The sequence below is a fragment of the Haemorhous mexicanus genome, chromosome Z (genome assembly GCF_027477595.1).
Source record: "Haemorhous mexicanus isolate bHaeMex1 chromosome Z, bHaeMex1.pri, whole genome shotgun sequence".
Classification (NCBI taxonomy): domain Eukaryota; kingdom Metazoa; phylum Chordata; class Aves; order Passeriformes; family Fringillidae; genus Haemorhous; species Haemorhous mexicanus.
This window is the reverse complement of record NC_082381.1, coordinates 35170034-35185999: the sequence shown is the minus strand read 5'-3', so window position 1 is coordinate 35185999 and position 15966 is coordinate 35170034. Positions and strand designations below refer to the sequence as shown.

At 42.4% G+C, this 15966-nt stretch overlaps 1 long non-coding RNA gene across 1 annotated transcript; it reads right to left on the bottom strand.

Moving 5' to 3' along the window:
- Positions 1-1405: 1405 nt before the first annotated feature.
- Positions 1406-11164, bottom strand: LOC132341884 (uncharacterized). The gene is made up of 2 exons (XR_009490343.1): positions 11009-11164; positions 1406-1660 (listed from the first exon to the last, which is right to left on the bottom strand). It is a non-coding gene; the product is annotated as an uncharacterized LOC132341884 (long non-coding RNA).
- Between the last annotated feature and the right edge of the window lie 4802 nt (positions 11165-15966).

Genomic DNA, 15966 nt, shown 5'->3' with positions numbered 1-15966 from the left:
CTCAAAGTTAAAACTAGTATGCCATTTCTCTTTTCTTGCCATTCCCCTCACTGAAGATTCAATCCAAAGACTTCTGGGTTCAGCAGAGCTCTTCCCAGTGGCATTTTTTCATCTTGGCTGTCCATCAGGAACCTGACTGTGATACACATGTAGAGCATTGATAACTGCAAGCTCTTTTCACAGCTTTGAAGAAATAAAGCATGCCTCTGAACTAAGCATTTAACTCACTGGCTGAAAGACCATGACTGCTAGCCATGACAAACAGGCAAGTGTGTTTTCAGGAGAAAAGAGGACAGAAGCCTTGTGCAATCACTCTGTGGGGTACTGAATGACAAAGCTCTGCTGTTTCTGGTGTCCTTTTCTCTCCGTAAACACAGACACTGATCTGAATAAGTAGAGATTATAACTATTCACAAAAAGTGCTCAGATACAAAATATGTTCCGAGTTAGAAAATTATCATAATGAAATCAGACACTCTCCTGAGTACAATGAATGAAGATGCAACTTGCAAGATTGACTGGTGTGATGGTTTTAGAAGTGTATAATTTTATCATCTTTAAAGGAAACTATTACTAAATTTTATGATATGTGATTATGCAGAATTTTCTACTTTTGATTTTCTTTTTGTTTAGAGAAATGATTATGCATTTTGCATATCTACTCAATATAGGTAAAAAATTCAGACTATAATTTATTAAATAGATTCACCTATCTGCTCTTTGTTACTGCAGTTTGAGATGATAGGGAGTAAAAATAAGAAAGGATTTAGAGATGCTGAACAGAGGACAGTGTCGTGATAAGTCACACAATTTTCCACATAATATTTTGCTATAGTTGCAATACCAGCAAAAAATCTTATAGGCCCTTGATTTGGTTGGCTATTTCTATTCAGGCATGATTTCAAATAAATTTGTAGTCAGCAAAACTTTTAGGCATGTGCTTATTTCTTACTGCCTTAAAAACTGTAGTCAATATATCAGTTCTATCAGTATCTGTAGGAAACTCACCGGAATATAGCACTTATGCTCTAGATAGATGCTTCAAGTTGCACTTCCAAAAGGATTATTCTTTCAAATAGCTGTATTTTCTGTGTGTTTGTATTCCTCTGTCTGTGTCAAATATTGGCCTTGTGGAGCTGACAGAACATCTGACTGTCCTCACAGGTATTTGTTTCTATTCTATACTAAAGCATTAGTTATAGTTAAAGTATCAGTTTTAAAAAACACTTTGGAGGATTAGAGCATAACAAAGGTTATTTATTTCCCTTTTATCATGTTTGGATTTGAACATTTGTCCTGGTTTAGGGCAAATTTTGGAGAGAATCCCCAAAGAGGGCCCCTCCAGAAAGCAAACCCACACGGGCCCTCCCCCCAGCCGGTTCTGGAAGGATTCCTTGGAGAGAAGTGGAAAGAACCTGTTTATTTAACAGGCACGGCGCCCCCCAGCACACAAAATGAACAATACCAGATGACACCACTCGTTCACCGCTCTGAAAAAGATGACAAATTCAGAAAGTCTCTCTTGGGGCTGGTCTCTGTTATCAGTCCCTCCGGCGCTGGGGCAGCTGCTGCAGACCACAGGGTGCAAACTCTCGGTGTTTCCCAGGTCCCAGTCCAGAGCAGGTTCAAGTAGGTCCAAAAAAGGGAAAGGAGAAACAGTCTAGGAAGAAATTTGGACTGTTTAGCTAAGCTAACTAATGAGAAGAAGCAAAAAGCAAGAGCAAGCAGAATCAAAGCAGCAGCAGCAAGAGCAAAGCAAAAAGCCAGGCGAAAAGCAAAAGCAGCACTATGTACTGTACTGTCTGTATGTCCCGCTGGCCCTGGGGGAGTGGCTGATAAGAAACCAAAACAAAACTTTCATTCTTCAGAGCCGGTCTTGAAGGCACAGACCATAATATCCAGCATAAACAGCACACACGAATGGGGATACAAGCATCCTAACATCACCCTAGGAGAACATTGAATTACCAGGGCACATGACAAATAAATCTAGTCAGACATGTTATGAAACAAGAATTGAATAGTTTACTGAAGTTAGAGGGAAGTCTAGGATTTTTTTTTCCCCCTGCTTTTAAAAAATTTTTCATTTGATGCTCAATATAGATACCAGAGATAAGTGAATTTCAAGTTCTTGCCTTGAAATGACATGAATTGGCATCTCATGAGCAAAATCAAACTGGTGTTAATGACTGCAGCCCCAGATAAGCTAATGGTGCTAAATTAAACCTTAACAGCTGAGGTTCTAACATAATGCATATCTTAGTATGAACTTAAGCATTTCAGTCAAGAATCACACCTCAGAAGATGAGTTCTTCTGTAATTATTGGTGGGTGCTTACTGCTGTAGGTTTGATCAATTTATAAGTTGATTCAAGTCAAAAATAGCAGAAGCTATGAAAGGACAACAAGTATCTTCTGCCAGAAACCTAAAAATTGAGGACAATCTACATACAACCTGGAGAAGGACACCAGCCAAATGGCATACTCCTCATAAAATACTGATCTTTTATTAACCCTAACCGTTGGTAGGATTATTCAAAGCATACATTTTCTCACTTTGACTTTCATGCTCTCTCATTATGATTTTCATGAATAGATAATAAGAAAATAAACAGTTAGATACTGTGGATGCGACAGCCTGGTCAGAGAGCGAGAAAACTAGGTAGGTTTTCCTAGAATCAGCTTGAGAGACTTTAGGGAGTTGAAGGTAAACAATGATAGCTTACTAGTATAAAAAACCTGCAGGTGCTCTTCACCTACTCTATGTTTTCTTGCTTTTCTCAAAGATTGTTTATAAGAAAGGTGTCTTGTTAATTAGCCAGTCAGGTGAAATGTATTGATTAATTCACCAACCAGGTCTATCTGTATTGGAAAAATGTATAAAAAGGAGGATCTGAAAGAAAGAAGTGCACTCTATGCAAACCAGCCTCCTGGTGAGTCTGTGTCATTTTCTTACTCAACAGTGACAAGATGCAATACCCCAGAAAGGATTTTTACACCATGAAAGTAATCTAGATACCAAGCTGGTAAATCTCCCTTGCTAGGGCCATTGATCAGACTCCAAAATGTTCTCATGGTGCTTTCCTAACCTCACATATTGTCACCATCCATTTCATTGTGATAGCACCTAAATTCAGTGTAACCTGAGTCACCAGAACAACCAGTATGAGTAACTGCATCCACACTAGGCGACAGAAGAATATACCACAATTTCATGAATAATAGTTGCAAAAGAAAAATTTGCTGTGATTTGTTGTACTCCAAAAGGCTGCCCAGCTAGCTGGGGCTCTCAGGGAAGGCATCTGTGACTTACAGGCAAGGCTGTCCTCTCAGCTGCATACCAAGGCTCAAACATTTGCAAATAAAGCCTACCAAACTACAGACAATACCTGAAATCTCCACAAAATCCTAAAGCAGACAATGGTCAAGACTGTGGAAGCAACACAGCAGACTGTCATGTGTCCAAAAAAGTGAAGTCCAAGAAAACCAGTATACTTATAATCAATTGAATCCATGATCTAAAGCAATTAAATGAAGTACATTTGACAAACCCTATTTTATTTCAAGCCCTATTGACTGTCATTAATTCTGCTTCAATCTTTTAAACATTCCATCTTCTGGCCACAAATCAATGCAAGATTGACCTAAAACTACACAGGTCATTTCACTTACCTTTCTAAAAATATTATCATGGCTTTCATACTCTCCCTTGTCTCCTGGAACACATGCAGTTATACCTTTACAAAAAAATTGCAGACACAGCCCAGATATGTCTACTATAAATACAAGCATTTTCTTGTCATCTTGGTACCCTTGTTGGATGGAAGAGACTGGTGGAACTTGGGCCTCCAACCTGTGTTGTCTGAAGCAGATGGAGGTGGTATCTCTTTAATCCCTACCATTCTCATACATCCCACTTGGCCAGTCTCTCTCCAAAATCTTAATGCATATTAGGATACAGTCAGTCCTGTACTAAGGAATTTGCAACCTGCACTTCTGCAAAATTCCTCAGGCTTGTCTCTTGTTCCTGTAAAGAAGAGTGTGAATATCAGAAAAGCAGTGTGAATCAACATACCCTGCTGGGGAAAGAGGATTTGTCCCTTAGGATGTGCTGTGGATTAGGGAAAATGTAACAACCACTGAGTAAAATAAGCAAGAGTCTCTCAAATTTAATTGGCCATGACTCTGGATTATATACTGCTTACATCATATTACTCTTCTGAACCAACACTTGGATCTTAACATCGTATAGCATTATCAGGCTGTTTGTTCTTGAATTCACCCCTCTCCATGCATCTTTCTTCTGGCTGAAGTAGTGCTAAATTTCTGACTTCTTCTAAGATAATTTTCCTTTCAGGACCCTGAGCTTTGTCTTAGCTTGATTTTGAACACCATCTCATTTCTTTCAAAAGAGCCTTTCTTATCATGAATACCTCAACAGCCACTGCCACCAAAACTACCCTTTCTCCAGATTTAACAATGATGACAGCATTAATAGTAAAATAATCAGTGTATCAGGGAGAGTATTGGGAAGAGAAAAACAAACTGGGGTAGCAACTAATCCCTATTAAATAATTAGCACTTATGATAAAATGCATGTCAGAAGGCTTCAAAATCCCAACCATTAAATGAAAGTGACTGAAAGTAAGAGACATAAGTATACACAGGTACACCTAGCTGTTATACTTCCCTATGTAGTGATTCCTCATATTAGACTTATCTCTAACTTTCAGGACAGTCCAGAAAACTGAGCATGTTACTGACACATTCAGAGGGCATTTCACAAGTCAAACTCACTTTGTTACATAACATGAAAGCAAAACTACACGCAGTCATGCAGCATTTCCAGCAAAGACATGCCGGAATATGAATTAAGCCCTGCAACAAGGTCCCAAGACCATGGTGTGCAATGTCTCATTTCACCCAGTAAGGTCAGAGGGACAACAGTGAGGAACATCTCAGTCACAGTGAAGTCAAAGCTGAAACTCTGTGCTGAAGTCTTTAAGGCCCAAACTTCATGTTTATTTTGTCAGTTTCTGGTAACTGCAAATAAATGTATTTTTCACAGTCAATCATTGCTTGCCGCCTGCTCAGCACTTTCTCCTTCATGCTCCAGCATCTTTGTCAATGGCACCCTTTGTAGACAGCAGCTGGTTCGATGGTTTTATTTTTATTTAGTTTTCAATCTCTGTTTAAAGACATGGACAGTATTGACTACAATGCATTAAACATCTATTTAAACATCATGGTATAGGCAGCCTTTCAAACTGTGGAGGTTCTCTCTTCAAGTGATCTGAATGGCTGAACATTGCTTTTTAACTTCTTTTAAGTTTATCTAATAGGCCACTATGTTGTTCATCTAGTTTGTAGCATAGTGGACAAGTGTACAGTAGGACTGGGCCTTGAAAAATATCTATTTCCACCCTCCATCAATTTTTAAATATAAACCTAAGAATACAGGGAGACATGAAAGGTAAAACACTAGTGACTGGTTTTGTCTGCTAATTTAATGGCTGTAATCCTAGTTGCAGGAGGTCTCCTTCCCTAGCTAATAATCAACCCTGTGTTCTAAAACATCAAGGGAAGGTATGGACTGCCAGAATAATGAATTTCGCATACTCAGACTGTGCCAGGAAGCAAGCTAAGGAGCAAAAGTATTGAATTTGGTCAGGTTGGCTGTTCAGACAGACATGCTTGTCTTGGCCAGTTGAATTTTGACAAGATTGTTTGAGGGAAATGACATATGCTGATAATGGATTGGCCTAGTCCCTAAATTTGGAAATAGGAGACATGAGCATGGAATTTCACATTAGGCAGAATGGGGAACCTCATTTTTTTCTGCACTTAGAAAAGAGCCCCTGGAGTACTGACAAATCTAAAAAGAACACCAGCACCCAAGCTGAAGATCTGCCATGCAGAGGTGCACAGTCATCAACAAAACAGGGACAAGCTCACAAGTTGCTACTTGTTTTAAGTGGGCACAGCCCTTTATATCTCATGGAATTACTTTTATTTTAGCCATCAAAGTAAACACTACTTCTCAGTGTCATAGCACAAATACCCAGCTTACAAAACTGCCATTGCCCCGAGGACCCTTTGTGTATTCAAATTATTTTTCAGAGAGTAATCGAAGCAAACAAATCAGGATGTCTTAACTCAAAGGGAGAGGGTGACTCATTTGTGTGCACTAGTGGACTCTGCCTCTTCTAATGGGAACCAGATCCTTTGGTCTGACGCCTTGACTAACCCCTTCTGGTTGACAGGCCTGCTGCTGGACCTGAGCTCTGAGCTCCCTGGAACTCCTGGACTGCATCAAGAGCAATAGGGAGCCCTTCCCTTCCTCACTACAGCACTCTCTACTTCTATGGGAGAATTTCCTCCACAGTTAGCAGTGAAAACTCAGGTGAATTGGAGACTCCATCATCAGATGAATTTGGCCAGTATGACTGCAGGTACCGAATTTTAGGCATATTCTGAACATTACAGAAATCTTTGTAGGTCAGGCTTAAGTCAGGACATCCTTAGTGGAGCTGCACAATGGCCTGAGTAAGCACTGCATGGACAACTACTAGCAACAAGGAAGAAAGGTTTATATCACTTCTACTCCCAGGGGAACCCTTCTGTGGAGTGGTATCACAGGACCCTCCATGGTGGGGAAATAAAGGAACAAGCCTGATCATGAAAGTACAGCAATTTTTTCCATCACTCCTCATGAAAAAGGCATTAGTTAGGACCATGACAGACAGAGAACCTTATCTAGTTATTATCCAAGCTGGAAGTATAGCAAGATGGAGAAGCACTTCAGCCTCCAGAACAGTTTTTTTACTGAGAAAAATCATCCCAGGACACTAAATACTTAGCTTAGCAAATCAAGTGTCCCCATCCCATGCATCTTGCTTTATCCATACATTTATTAAAAAAGCCTTACTAAAAATGTACCAACCTTGCTAAGTTTATCAGCAAAACAATAAGTGGCTAAGATACAGTGATTGAAAAGCACTGAAGCAATCTATTTCGGACCACAACTGGGCAGCTGCCTGGCACATAGGTACTTGATCACGGGATTACAAATTAGTATTTGCATAACCTGAAATACCACATCTTGTATTTGGGCTGTGAATATCCCGATTAAGAAACTGACTGGAATCAGTTGTGTGTTAGTCCTTCAAAAAAAGCAACAGATTCATGCAATCATTTTTTATGGAAACAACACTGAATTGCTGTTAATTGCAATTCAAGCAGAGACCAAAGTTCCACAATGCAACAACTTTTTAAAAAATATCCATTTTTATTCCCCTTACCAGCTACCACACAGAGCAGTAAATATGATAATATCAACTCCCAAAGCAGGGAAATAATGTAATTTCTTTTTTCAAGTTTCCTTAGCCTATCAGTCTGGAATTAGAATTTTCCAAAGGTTAGTAAATGATAGCAAACAGCCCTAACTGCTAAAAGAGAGATTTATTTTAAAAGGACCATTATGAAGGTATCTTTATGAACATCCAAGAAAAAACACATCTCACAGAATGAGATGTATTAAGTGATATGTTCTTGCCCTCACACAAGAGCATATATTGAACATCTGCATTTATGTACAACCTCTGTAAGGTGTAAGCAAATTTGGAACCTGAACAGCATTTTGTTGTTTCCTGCTATTTTCGGGTTGCAAGGTCCCATTTGTGTGATTCATGCATGTGAAAATATGTGGATCTCAAAACTGCCCTGAAAAACAAACCCCATATTTCTATGCAAAGTCACAGACTGGGATGTTAGAGGTCAAGTTGACTGAGTTTTTCTGTTGTTTACCCCTCCATCTCATACAGGCACACTAAATGAACCTTCCCCTCTATGGAAAGTGAAAAACCTCTTCTGCATGACATTGTCTGTCACTGCCAGGCTCCCTAGAGCCCTTCTACATGACTGTCACTGCCTTGTGCTTCCTGACAGGGTGGCCTTCTGCAGCCACACTTGACCAGCCAGGACTCACGCAGCCACTCCACTACTGCTGCTCCCAGGAACCAACTGGCTCAGTTTACCAGTATTTCCATGGATAGGCAGGATTCCTTATGGAGAAGCCTGCAGAGGCTGGTTTACTCTCTTGCCACCCTATCAGGATTATTTTAGTTGTACTTCCCAACACAAAATAACTACTCAGCCATCTGTGGAGGCAATCCTTGGCTGCACCCTGACTCAGAGGCAGGCACAAAACTGTAACCAAGCCCTCCACTGTTTGATGGGCCGGCATCAGCAGATCAAAAGAGTAAGCAACACACTCCTAAAAATCACTGCCAGAGGAAACTTTCAACGCATCTATCAAATCAGTTTTCGTAATAAAATTATTCCCAGTCAATATATAAATTGAGCAATATAGGGCAGTATAGAAATACCTATTTTTAATGAAATAAGGCTTCCAGACTTTAGAGGGGGCTCTGCTCTGGAAGTCAGCGCTGATCACTAGTGTTCAGGCTCCCACAAGGCTTCCTAGTGTGACTATCAGAAAACTGCATATCTAGTTAAACAACAGCATAATGATGGAGAGAACTCCACAAACATGATAGCGCTGTTTATCACCAAAGAAAACCAGAAGAGATCTGAATTACAATAAATCATTCAAGGAAAAAAAAAATAAAAAGAAAAAATCACTGCATGCCTCTTCTCATACTTGGTTACAGAGTATCTAGCTCATTATTGCATGTTACATTTTCATAATGTGGTTTAATTGCCAAAGATGCTCACCCTTCACCATGGCATGCTGCCCATGCTCACCCATGCAGTACCAGTCACTGCTCTTCTAAAAAATGTCTGCTGGGGGTGTGAAAAAAGCAGTCAGGCAGCTGGTGGCAGTGTGGTCAGAAGCATCTTAAATCAGCTTTGCTGCTTAAAACTGTAATACACAATCACATCACCGCATTTACAGAAAATTTGACTTAGAAGCCTTGGCCTGAAACAGATCCCTTCTTCACTTAATTATGACACAGCACTGATGGCATAAGCATGGCACTGTGCCCTTAAGCTGGGCACTGATAATTCAGAGAAATCAGTGTCCATGTGTCAGAGAGGAGAAAATTATTACAATTTTTGGGCTAAACATAGAATAAGCTCCTGATGCTACTAAATGAGACTGAGGTAACAAGCCATGAAAAAAAAAGCACAAAGACGCAAACAGAAGATAAAATACACAAGAAACAGAGAATCAGTATGCTGGATGCCTTGGAAATATGAGCCAGGAAATACTCAGGGACACTGCAGTAGCTGAACGTGCCAAAACAATCCATTCCTCTCCCAGGGCCATCTTCGAGCACAGTTAATAAAACCAGCAGATATCAAGCTCTAGATGTTGTGAAACTAGCTTAGTAATGCCAGATGAACAGTCTTCTGGCTGACACCCTCAAATACAATAGTTTTATAACTTTCATATGTTTAATTAGTTAAAAGATTTCTGGACTGCCCTAGAGAAGCAGCATTCTTCTTGAATTTTTTTTTCCTCTTTGAGAAAAAATATATATCTGCTGAAACTTACAGGCAAGAAGCTATTAAGAGTGTGAGAAAACAGATATATGTAATTCAGACTCTACATGGCAGGCTTGCAAATATGAGATGTGAAGCACTTGCCTGCTCTCCCTGGCTCTGTGTTCAGTTTCAGACCTCTCTTTCCATAAATACAGGACCCACTTGAGAGGAGCTAGAAGCATGGTGAGGGTGGAGGAAGCAATCAGCAAGCTAGAAAGCATGACTTTTAGAGCCAGATTAAAGAATTTGGCAGAGAGTTTGTACTTTAAAAGAAAGGACAAAAAAGGAAGTGATGTAATAAGGATCTTTAAAACTTTGAGAAACTTCTGCCTAGGAAAGAGGGTGATTTGTTGAACTCCATCATACAAAAAATTCAAGCAGGTAAGCTATGCTGCTGCAGGAGTGGGACACTAGCAGTACCATCCTGGATATCTGTGGAAACTCCTATGTGGGGAATGGTTAAGGACATGTTAGGTTACTCTATGTCAGGACATAGTTATCAGCGACCTGCTCACACCATGGCTGAGGCCCTTCTGCATCAATTATTCTGGTATTTGGCTTTTTATTATGAAGGAATTATTTACAGAGCTGATCATGGAAAAAAAAAAATTATCTCCTATGTGTTGCATAAAAGAAAGCAAAAAAGTCAAAGATACTTTCTGATATACTTGTTGGTAGACAGCTTTTCCACCAAAGCTGAATGGTTGCATTGCATATTAGGAAATCCAGATATTCGTATACACAAGAAACCACTTTAGATGGCTACAGTCCCATCTAGACAACTGTCTTGGTTTGAAAGACAGGTGTCTGCTAAGGAAGGCAAGAGCCTCCCTCGGGATGGAGAATGTAACACCATTCCCTGTGAATTATTATATATTATTATGATTTCGAAATTAAGAGGCTCTCAGGCAAGGAGATGACAATAGGAACAGCAGTTCATTACTGGTGTGTGTAATAAAGCAAACCAACACCACCAGCGCTGGCACCGGCCCCAAACAGAGCCCGGAACTCGGCCCGGCCCGCTCGGCCGCGGCGCTTTCCCCCTGCTGCAGTCCCGGGCCCGGCCGGCAGGGGCGCTGCTGCCCCCGGCGGGGGGCAGGTGCGGTGACTCCCCCGCGCCTGCAGGGGGCGCTGTGGGGCGGGCTGGGGGAGCGCGGCGATGGCGGCTCGGCCCCGACGGGAAGGGATGGGGGAGGAAGGGAAGGTTCGCTCCACAAACCCCATGGCACCGATCCCGGGGCCCCAGGGGGCTCTCAGGAGCACCAGGCTGGGATGGCAGGACATCTCAGCAGGCGGGTGGGGACCTACAGTGCGGTGAAAGCTCGGAGCAGTGCTGAAGAAGCGGCGGGAGTGGAGCAGCGGCAGCCCGGCTCCAGCAGGGCAGGGAGAGCCGAGCTCAGGATCCGGGCTCCGAGCAGATGGGGACACGTCCCTCCTTTAGTGAGGTCGCTGTTAATGAGCTCCCAGTCCAGAGGCTGCTCTCACCAGCAGAGGCTCACCCCATGGCAGCAGAAGCAGCTCCGGGCTGGGCTCTGGCGGGAGCAGCGAATTTCCTTCCCCGAGCAGCAGCTCCGAACGTCCTCCTCCGAAGCCGAGAGAAGGAAAGGGGAACAGAGAGCCAGCAGCTGCCCCAGCCCCTCCTTTACCTGCCCAGTTCTGCGGTGTCTCTGCCCGGCGGAGAGAAACTCCCCGATAAGAAAAGTGCAACCAGATACCCTCCTCCCCTCAGCTTGGCCACTTCTTTTGCTTTTCTTAAGTACTCGGTTGTTAGAGTTTCCTAGCAGTTTATGGGAAAAACTTCTATACATAAAAAGGACAAAAGGAAAGAAACCTAACCCCCAACAACAATTTTTTAAAAATGTCCTCTAGACTCAGAAGCCTCTTGTGTAAATGGGCATTGTGTCTCCTTTCCGCCTATGGATTCATTCACCAGATTAAGAAATGGTAGTGTGATCTCCTCCAAGTCCTTTGGTTTTGAAATTATTTATAGTCTCGGGCACAGAGTACCTGCAAATTGAGTGTTCAGTATTAGAACAAGTTGTATGTCCTTCTGGGAATGTAGTGAACATATGCCAAGAACAGCCTCCAGCTGAGACAACCAGAGCTCAGCCAGAGGAAGGCTCTGCTTCATCTCACCTGGGGCAACCTGCTGCCCACAGACCATATTGCTCCCCTGTACAGGGCCAGGGGAGCAAAAGCATCGTGTAGGTGTTGCCTAGGCACAGTGAACAGGACACTGCCACTCAACCACAAGTGTGGGAAGGATGTAGAAGAGAAGGTAGTTGGCATCTATTCAAATTTAATCCTGAGTGGAAAAAAAATGGTGTTTCAAAAGCATGCCTGGAACCCAGCACTCTTTCAGGAAGTGAAAAGGTGTGTAATCATTTTGGTTGGCACTTGTACTCACACAAGCAACCCCCTCATCCAGCAGTCAAGAAAATAGACCTAGTGCCCAGTGCAGAATTCCATTTTAGTTGTTCCTGTGAAGCTGAGTGCTTCTGGCATTTCTAAAGAGATGAGAACTGCAAGTCTGAAGCATGTTTGGTAGATGCATTTACCAAGTGCAGATAGAAACATCCTTTTGTGTACATAGGCCTGATCCTCAGTGCTGCCAAGTGAACACATATGCTTTTTCCTCAGTTTTATTTCACTATGTCTGTCTTAGGTTTTTTGCCAGTTGGCTAGCCTTTGAAATCTCCTATTTATATCAACTAGTAGGGCACAGCAGATTTTTACCACTGAAAGACGTATGCCTAATGTATATATCCTGCCTAGTACCTAATGCATACCTAGTGCATGCATCCTACAACTTGTTCTTGCACTTTGAAGCAGTTCTCTTAGCACCAGTGCAACAAAAGCAGACACAGTGCACAGGTGGTAATCCTGCATCTTCTGTCTCACATCTGCCAACAAATGGCCAGACCACGACATGCCCAGCTCTGCCAGCGACACAGATCACAGAGTCACCTGTCCCACTTCTGCATGGGGAACCCGGGTAAGGAAAGACTCGGCAGCTCTTTGGCAATCGACTTGGCCTTTGCTCTCTTCCGCTCTGGGAACCTGCTGGCAAAGCATTCCTCCTCTATTTCTCAGGTTTTGGAGGGGCTGCAGGACTCCCAGTGCTTCCTATGGGGCTGGGAATCTCGCCGGGCATCCGGCCAAGGCAACCAGTGAGCACACAGGTGAAACTTGGCAAGCCAGCGCCTCTGCTGCCGCTCGCTGGCACCCTGCAGCTGCTCTGCGGACGCAGCCCCTGGGGTGCCCCGGCTGCATCCCTGGGAAGTGGGGGAGCCTGTTTCGCGGTGACAGACAGCCCCGGGAGCGCTCCGCGTTCCCAGCCCGGAGTTGTTCCCGGCTCCGTGCTCTCCCCGCGGCCGCGGAGCTCCGCGGGCCCGGCGGCGCCGGCTCGAGGTAGTGCTGCCCTCTGCCGGCAGCGCCGCGCCACAGCGCGGCGGGGCGGCTGCTTTGGGGTCCGTTCATTTCTTTAGTTTGGTTTGCTTGTTTGTGTTTTGGACGGTGTTTGATGCTTGGGGGTTTCGTTGGTTTCGTTTTTTTTCTTCTGGTTTGGTTTGGTTGGGTTCGTGTTGTGGTTTGGGTGGTGGGAGATTTTTGGGTACGGGGTTTTGAGTCAATGGGTACAGCTGCCACCCCTTGCTGCTCGACAGGACTTCCTGCTACCCTTAACATACCTGCTACTGGGCGTTCCTGGTCTTTGGATGGGTTTCTTGAGTCACAGCTTGGAACAGCTGGCTCTTGTTATGGTAGTATTTCATTTCAGGTGCTCCTCAGCAAGAGCTGTTTGAGGCCACAAGCTTCGTTCACATGACTCCTTCCAAGGTCACTGGAAGGGCCACATCCCTAAAACCCACGTCTCATCCCAATGGATGGCCAAACACACTGAAGTTGAAGCAAATATCTTCTGCTGTAAAGCAACAGAGTTTTTAACTGAATGGTACTGTGAGTGCTTGAGACCAGACATTCTTTGGCACAGACTATTTAGATAGTCAGTTTTGACCTTCTAAGTACTTTTTTATTTTTTTCCTCACTGACATTTAGAAATATTTTGCCTTTATAGCAGCAAATTTATATTTGTCTGCATTGAAATACACCCTAACAGAGAGCTTCCTCTATTCCTACAGCACAAATTAATACATATATCTCTACCACCTGCAGCAATCCCATAACTCACTTTGAGCAGTATATTAATTTCAGCTGTAAGTTTTACATTTAAATGGGCATCCTATTTCCAACTTCCCCTTTCTTATCCCACTTTCCTTCCATTTCATGGCACTCCAAATAGAAATTCATGTTCCTTGGCATTTACTGATTTCTCTTTGTGGCATTATGGTCTGTCATCCGGTCAAGCAGAAAGAAGACGCATCTAAACCTCATCTGCTTGTCTGCGCAAATCCACAACCTTCCTCTGGATCTCCAGGTGACCCTTGAGAAGGGGTCACTGGCCCCAGTCCAGCAGTGCCCCATAGCTGCTGGCCATCCATGCCACAGCCAGGACACAGGCAGGGCCCCACTGGTACAGCTGCAGAAGAGTTTCCCATATACTCTTGCCTAATCTCTCACAATTCATTCTGGGCATCTGTTCCATACACACTCTGGGAGGGCACGCAGTATAATCCCTCTTGCACACCATGGACTGCTCTGCCCCATATCAACTTCAGCCTGGTGGTAAAAATGGTAGTGACAAACCAGCCAGGAAAAGGTCTGTAATTTTTATGTGCAGCATGCAGTGGGCAGCAATCCTGCCAGTAGCCCAGAAGATGGACTCTGGTCCTCCTGTAGCAGACTTGGCTGCTTGCTTCCCTTAGGAAAAGTGCAGGGCACTACAAAAATAGGGAAAGGCACTAACTTACAGCTTCTACCTATTTCTTTACAGTATTTAAAGAAAATGTAACCGTTTTGAAGAGTAAGGGACTAAATACTTCACTAAAAGCACTGTTTGAGTAGGATTCTCTCTGTGCTGTACCCACAATGGTTCACAGGATCTGTGATCACCATGCAGATGGTTTAATGGCAACAGTTTATTGGAACTAAGCTCACTACAAAATTATATTAATTCTCAGACCTGGAAGACTGCATAGAGCACAGTGCCAGGCTTTTGGGCTGAAGAAATACCTATTTAAAATGTAACCTGAGTGTTTCAGTAGAAGCAGAGATGATCACATGATTTCAGAGGTTGAAACTCCAGCCACCTGTCATAACTGTGTGTAAAAATAGCCATGCTATGAAAAGTAAAACATGCAGGTGAGGGAGAAGGGAAACAGCAAAGATTTTTTGGTTTTTTTTTTTTAAACAAACCCAAGACTATATACTTGCAAGAACCTAGGTTTTCTTTTTAATATTACATGCTTTCATGTCTGATGTTAACATCTTCACCATTCTGTGACATTCATGTGGGCACACTCTTGCACCTCTCCAGGAGAAAACTAGTTTGGAGTTTAATGAAATACATTGTTCTTGTCCTCTTCTGGGGTCTGTTCAGGAATTTATGAAGCTATGAAAGCTCAGTGGTAAAGTCTTGAAACTAATACAATCAAGACAGGTTTAAATTACTTTCTCAAAGCTATTTTTGTTCCATTTGCTTGGCTTTGGTTTTGACAGCCTTGCTGTGTGGAGCAGTTTTTGCAAAAGGAAATGATCAGTCAGTATTTTCTCAATAGAGTACTTTCTTAAGTAAAGACTTTACTTTTGAAACACAGCCGTGTTTCAAAATGAGAAAGATTATTTGGTATTTCACTGTCAAGGCTCCACACATGGATTTTTTTCTTTCTTCTGTTGAATCCAGCAATGTTTTTTAATAATTAAATATGAAAAAAAATTAACACAAAACTTAAATAATTGGAAGCTTGTTGATGTTAACTATGTCAAATGAACTACCCAAGGATCAGATCAGAGCTTGTTAATGAAGATGTAAAACAGGATTGTTCTTCCTCTTCAACAGTTTGATAACTTGCAATTTTGTAATCTTAGCACTTTGTTAAGACAGAAAGCTCTAGCTGTTAAATGAAGCAAACTAACATTAATTATCCATTAAGTATTTCTACTGCTATTTATGTCAACATATACAGTATTTTGAAGGCATTTAGACTAAATCTTTTAGAAGAAGGGGAAGAGCAGAGAGATAAAAATGTTCTGGTAACTTAATTACAGAAAAGAGAGATAGAATTGGCAGGTTCTTGTATTACAAAGTTATAAAATTACCTAATCTTTCTGCAATATTAATAACCATATCCTTTATTCATTTTTCAGTATCTTGGCTTAAATCTGTTTTATTCTGATCTATTACTTGCTTCAGCAAGCTATGGAACAAAGCCCATATGAGAGCTTCAACCAGTTTTGGACTGAACTTCTCAGTAACACACAAAGTAAATGAATGTGTAGATGAAACCTAAACTTGCTTTGGAAACTGGGAAAATTCAGGCCAGAAAGATAGATATGCTGG